Genomic DNA, 6,179 nt, shown 5'->3' with positions numbered 1-6,179 from the left:
GTTTCATACCAACAAGAGACCATTTTGGGTGTTGGGGCAATTGCTTTTGGAGATGCCAAGAGTTGAGGGAGTGTGGAAATGTTATTAATTTTTTTTTATAAATCCCAATTTCCGTAGTAATTAAATAGACTGAAGGAGTTAAAAGCAAGTTTAAGGTTAATTGTACATTGAGTTATGCTTTACCAATTATTCAGGACAGGAAGGCCTTGCAGAGAGTAATGCGTTCGGCAGAACGCACCATGGGAACTACACTCGCCCACCCCTGCAGGACCTATACATCAGGAGGTGCAGATCAAGAGCAAGCAAGATTATGGGGGACCCCTACCACCCCAGCAACGGACTGTTCCAGCTGCTACGGTCAGGCAAACGCCTCCGCTGTCACGCTGTGAAAACGGAGAGGATGAGATGGAGTTTCTTCCCACTGGCCATCAGGACTGTTAACTATTATAACTCCAGGGACTAAATTTTATTTTCTGTATTAATTTAAATTTACATGCTGTAATTGTAACTTTTTTGTGCACAATCCGCAGGCATTGCCACTTTCATTTCACTGCACAGCGCGTATGTGTATGTGACATATAAACTTGACTTGACTTGCTTAAAAAAAATATGATAGCACATTGCAGCTTGTTGTGAATCTGACCAACGTCACACTCCAGCAGTTGCCTGGGACATCGAGTTTTGGCTGCACTGCATTATTTTATAAACAACTGGCCTGACGTCATTCTGAGAGAACCAGTTAAGTTTCATTTCCTGAGAACAAGCAAGCATTAGTTTCGATTTTGGTGAATTGCAAATCGAGCTATTGTGCCAGAAGTGATAAACCCAACATTAAGCTCTTTCAAAGCTCCTACCCGCAAAGAACAGAAAATATTAAAGGAATGTAGCCAGGAATTTTGAGAATGATAAGGAAGATGAGTGGGTTATAATTTGGTTAACCCTAGAGCATCACGTAGAGCTCACATAGTGACTGGGGAAGCATGATAGAAAAAGTGGCCAACATCGAATGTAGTTAAAATAGCTAAAGCTGAAACATTCTGCTGAAAAGCAGGCTTTCTAAACTACTGGGGGGAGAATAGTCCTTCGTAGTTCTGTGTAGGTTCTGTTACCAATTTACGATTACAACTGCTCTTTGTCACTGTGTTTAGCAGGCAAGTCTGCCAAAGGTTAACGAACAACCTCTCTAACGAGTGCACCCCATTTAGCTGGTAAAACCAATCCAACCCAAAGGGACATTGACATTTATGGTCTCTATTTATTAGATATATGGGAGAGAGATTTTCAAAACAACAAGAAAGGTAAGGTTAAAGTAAACTCTTGGGAAAGACAAAGATAGAAGGTTCCAGAGACATTGATTAATGATGGTTTATTTCACTCCACAGGGCAGTGGGCAGGTGCTATATGTAAGAAGTGTAGATTTCTACAAATCGTTTAACTTCTATATAAGCATTTTATTACAAATACAATGCAGGGAGCAAGTGAGAAAATCTGTGCATGGCACACCTCATGGTTACAAAGTGAAATGAATTTTAATCAGCAGCGTAATACAGGTTACACTACCAAAACCAGGCATGGATCATAGATCAGGTCAGCAATACGAAAGTCAGGCATGGATCAATCCGCCGAGGGGATTGATCTACATCTTCCCTTTTTAGGCTTAAACCTTACAACTACTTACATCTTACAACTACACACAAGCAGGCAAAAACACAAAGAAAATAGACAGCAGCGCAGCAACACTGGAATTTAGAAGACTGAGGGGGGATCTTATAGAAACATATAAAATCCTTAAGGGGTTGGAGAGGCTAGATGCGGGAAGATTGTTCCCGATGTTGGGGAAGTCCAGAACCAGGGGTCACAGCTTAAGGATAAGGGGGAAATCTTTCAGGACCGAGATGAGAAAACATTTCTTCACACAGAGAGTGGTGAGTCTGTGGAATTCTCCGCCACAGAAGGTAGTTGAGGCCAGTTCATTGGCTATATTTAAGAAGGAGTTAGATGTGGCCCTTGTGGCTAAAGGGATCAGGGGGTATGGAGAGAAGGCAGGTACAGGTTACTGAGCTGGATGATCAGCCATGATCATATTGAATGGCGGTGCAGGCTCGAAGGGCCGAATGACCTACTCCTGCACCTATTTTCTATGTTTCTATGTAACACAAAGTATAAGGCAGCAGAAAATACGGGACGATCATGTCAGCGAGTCCTGGGAATACCCCTAGACATAGTCCTTCTATCGTGGATTGGGCTTGCAGATCCGCCCCGCACCAGTCTGATAAGGCCCCTCCGAGGCCCCCTTCGCTGGGGATGCTGCAACCGGCACTGGCTTCACTGGGGATCTCACCACTGGCCTCGCAGGTGATTGAGCCTCACTGACGGCGCATTCACCGGCGTTGAAACTGTCTCTTGCCCCAGGTCTGTGGGTACCTGACCATCGTTACATCCCTCCGACCCTAACACATCGTCCGGGTCATCCGGCAACTCATTTAGGACCCACTGTAATGGCTCACCGGCAAGATGTGTCTCCGGTTCCGCCTGTACAGGCCTCCGTCCGATTGAATGAGGTAAGACCGGGGCTCCGCACACACCTCGCTCCCGCCCCCACGAGTCTCGGGCAGATGAGGCTCGTCAGCCTGGGAAGGCAGTCCATCTAGAAGGGGGAAAACTCTGATCTAAAACCTCCACTGCCTTGTGGCCATATCCAGTCATGGAAAAGGCTCCAGGAGTAAACCTCAAGAAAAATCCGGAGTGGGAGTCCCTAAGGCAGTTCGTCGTTGTCTCCAACCCCGTTTTGGCAGCTCCTGTGACAGCGCTGGTGCCAAACTGTAACGGCTCTGCTGATCCTTTGGATCGATCAGCGACGTGGAGAGGGGGGACATGCTGCATGGGCAACAGCCTGTCCTTCATACGACATCGCCCAGGCTTGCATCTGACCCACACATCACTGCAAACTTACACCTACAACCTGGAGAGGACACTCCAGCTTCGCCTGCCGCGTCAACACAACACGGGGAGCAACAGTTACCGGTTATAAGTCATCGCTAGATTGGCGTAAAGCGAGGCGCCAGTGGTTGCTCCCGACGGTGGGAGGGATTTTCGGATCTTACTGGACAGCTATGCCCGCCTCAAGCTGGGCAGCCCCCAGCCAATAAGGTGCTGTCCCGCCATGGTCTGCTATCCTCACTGGGTGCATGGGGATTAGGAGCCAACCGAACAGCAGATCGCAACCATCGCACCTGCCAACAAAAGAACACATCAAAAGAGACCAGCTCTAAAACTGGGAATGTACGGACAATGATGACCGGCCTCTCTGAAAACCCACAGGACATCAGCAATTCCAAGAAAATAGCTGTCATAAACCACGAGTTCAAGAGACACAACGTAGACATAGCCACCCTTTACGAAACGAGGCTGGCAGACCCGGGCACATTGAAGGAGAAGGAGTACACGTTCTACTGGCAGGGGAAGGACTCTGACGAGCCCAAAGAGCACGGAGTAGGTTTCGCAGTTAGGAACAGCCTGCTGAACACGGTGGAACCAGGCAGAAATGGCTCAGAGCGACTCTTGACTCTCCATCTCAACACCACCGCAGGCCCGGTCACCCTTGTCGGCGTGTATGCCCTGAAACTGTCCTCCACATCACACACAAAGGACGAGTTCTACGAGATTCTCGCATCCATCATCAGCAGCATCCCCAGCAAGGCAGAACTTGTTCTCTTGGGCAACTTCAACGCCAGAGTGGGCGCAGACCACGAATCATTGTCTTCCTGCCTTGGACAGTTTGGTGTGGGCAAAATGAATGAGAACGGACAGCGACTGCTCGAGCTGTGCACTTACCATGACCTGTGCATCGCCAACTCGTACTTCCAGACAAAGCCCCAGCACAGGGTTTCCTGGAGGCACCCACGCTCAAAGCACTGGCATCAACTGGATCTGATCCTAGTCAGACGTGCCGCCCTCAAGAACGTTCTCCACACACACTCCCACCACAGTGCGGACTGCCACACAGACCACTCCTTGGTGTGTTGCAAGATCAGGCTGCAACCAAAGAGGTTCTACCGCACCAAGAAGCAGGGGAAACCCCGCATCGATGTCAGCAAGATGCCCCATCCAGACCTCGTGCAACAGTTTGCAGAGGCTTTTGAGAGAGAACTTGGCACCTCGCATCCTGGAGACTCTGCAACAGAGAAGTGGGGAACTCTGCGGGACACCATGCACTGCACAGCTTCGGCTAGCTTTGGGAAGTAGGTCTCGAAGACACACGACTGGTTTGAGGCCAAGTCGACTGAGATGACTCCCTTCATCAAAGCCAAGCGCGCTGCCCTAGCCGAGTACAAGCGGTCAGCCAACGAGAAGAACCAGATCCTCAGGGCTGCCAGGAGCAAGGCTCAGCAGACTGCCAGGCGTTGTGCCAATGAGTACTGGACACAGCTTAGTGAGGACATCCAGACGGCCACCATAACAGGGAACATCAGGGGAATGTACGATGGCATTAAGAAGGCACTAGGACCAGTCCAGAGCAAGACAGCCCCCCTCAAATCCTCCACTGGGGAAGTAATCACAGACAAATGCCAGCAGATGGAGAGATGGGTGGAACACTACTCCGACCTCTACTCGAGAGAGAACACTGTGTCCCCCTCAGCCCTTGACGCCATCGAGTGCCTGCCGACCATGGATGAGTTAGATGGAGAGTGGACGGTAGAAGAGCTCAGCAAGGCCATTGACAGCCTGGCCTCAGGCAAGGCCCCAGGCAGCGACGGGATTCCCCCTGACCTGATCAAGCACTGCAAGACTACCTTACTGCTTCCTCTGCATGAAGTCCTCTGCCAGTGCTGGCAAGAAGGAGCTGGACCGCAGGACATGAGGGATCCCACGATCATTACCCTCTACAAGAACAAGGGTGAGAGAAGCGACTGCAACAACTACAGAGGCATCTCCCTCCTCAACATCGTCGGCAAGGTCTTTGCTCGGGTCATCTTGATCCGCCTGCAGAAGCTGGCAGAACGTGACTACCCAGAGTCACAGTACGATTTCCAAGGTGGAAGGTCAACAGTAGACATGGTCTTCTCCCTTCGCCAGCTCCAGGAGAAGTGCAGAGAACAGCGGATACCCCTGTATATTGCTTTCATTGACCTCACCAAGGCGTTCCACTTCGTCAGCAGAGATGGCCTATTCAAGGCTCAACCAAAGATCGGCTGCCCACCAAAACTGCAGAGCATGATAGAATCCTTCCACATCAACATGAAGGGGAAGGTGCAGTTCAATGGCAGCTTCTCTGTGCCCTTCGACATCCGCAGTGGCGTCAAACAAGGCTGCGTCCTCGCTCCCACACTCTTTGGGATTTTCTTCGCTCTGTTCCTGAAACATGCCTTCGGCACCGCAACAGAGGGGATCTACCTGCGTACTAGATTACACGGCAAGCTCTTCAACCTCACCCGCCTCCGAGCCAAGACAAAAGTACGTGAAGCTCTCATCAGAGACATGTTGTTCGCCGATGACACAGCAGTTGTTTCCCACACCCAGCAGGAACTACAGTCACTGATGGAACGCTTCTATCGGGCTTGCAAGGACTTTGGGCTGACCATCAGCCTGAAGAAGACGAATGTTCTGGGGCAGGATACAGAGGCACCGCCTGTCATCACCATCGACGACTACGAACTCGATGTCGTCCATCAGTTCATGTACCTTGGCTCCACCATCACCGACAACCTCTCCTTGGACACAGAGATTGACAAGAGGATCGGGAAGGCAGCTACAACTCTCGCTCGCCTCACAACTCGAGTGTGGACCAACCGAAAGCTGACAGTGAAGACAAAGATAGCAGTCTACAACGCCTGTGTCAACAGCACGCTGCTGTACGGCAGTGAGACATGGACTACATATGCCAGACCGGAGGAAAGACTCAACACCTTCCACCTTAGAAGCATCCGCCGTATCCTAGGTATATCCTGGCAAGACAGAGTGTCCAAAGCCGAGATTGTCTCGCGCTGGCCTTCCCAGTATGTACACTCTACTCAGGCACCGCAGGCTGCGGTGGCTGGGCCATGTCCACCGCATGGAGGATGGCCGTATTCCAAAAGACATCCTCTATGGAGAGCTGACATCTGGGAGGAGAACCATCGCCCCCCCCCCCAGCTGCATTACAAGGATGTCTGCAAGAGAGATATGAAGGCGCTCGACAT

Source organism: Rhinoraja longicauda, chromosome 9 (assembly GCF_053455715.1).
Source record: "Rhinoraja longicauda isolate Sanriku21f chromosome 9, sRhiLon1.1, whole genome shotgun sequence".
Taxonomy (NCBI): Eukaryota; Metazoa; Chordata; class Chondrichthyes; order Rajiformes; family Arhynchobatidae; genus Rhinoraja; species Rhinoraja longicauda.
Note: the sequence above shows the minus strand (reverse complement) of the source record.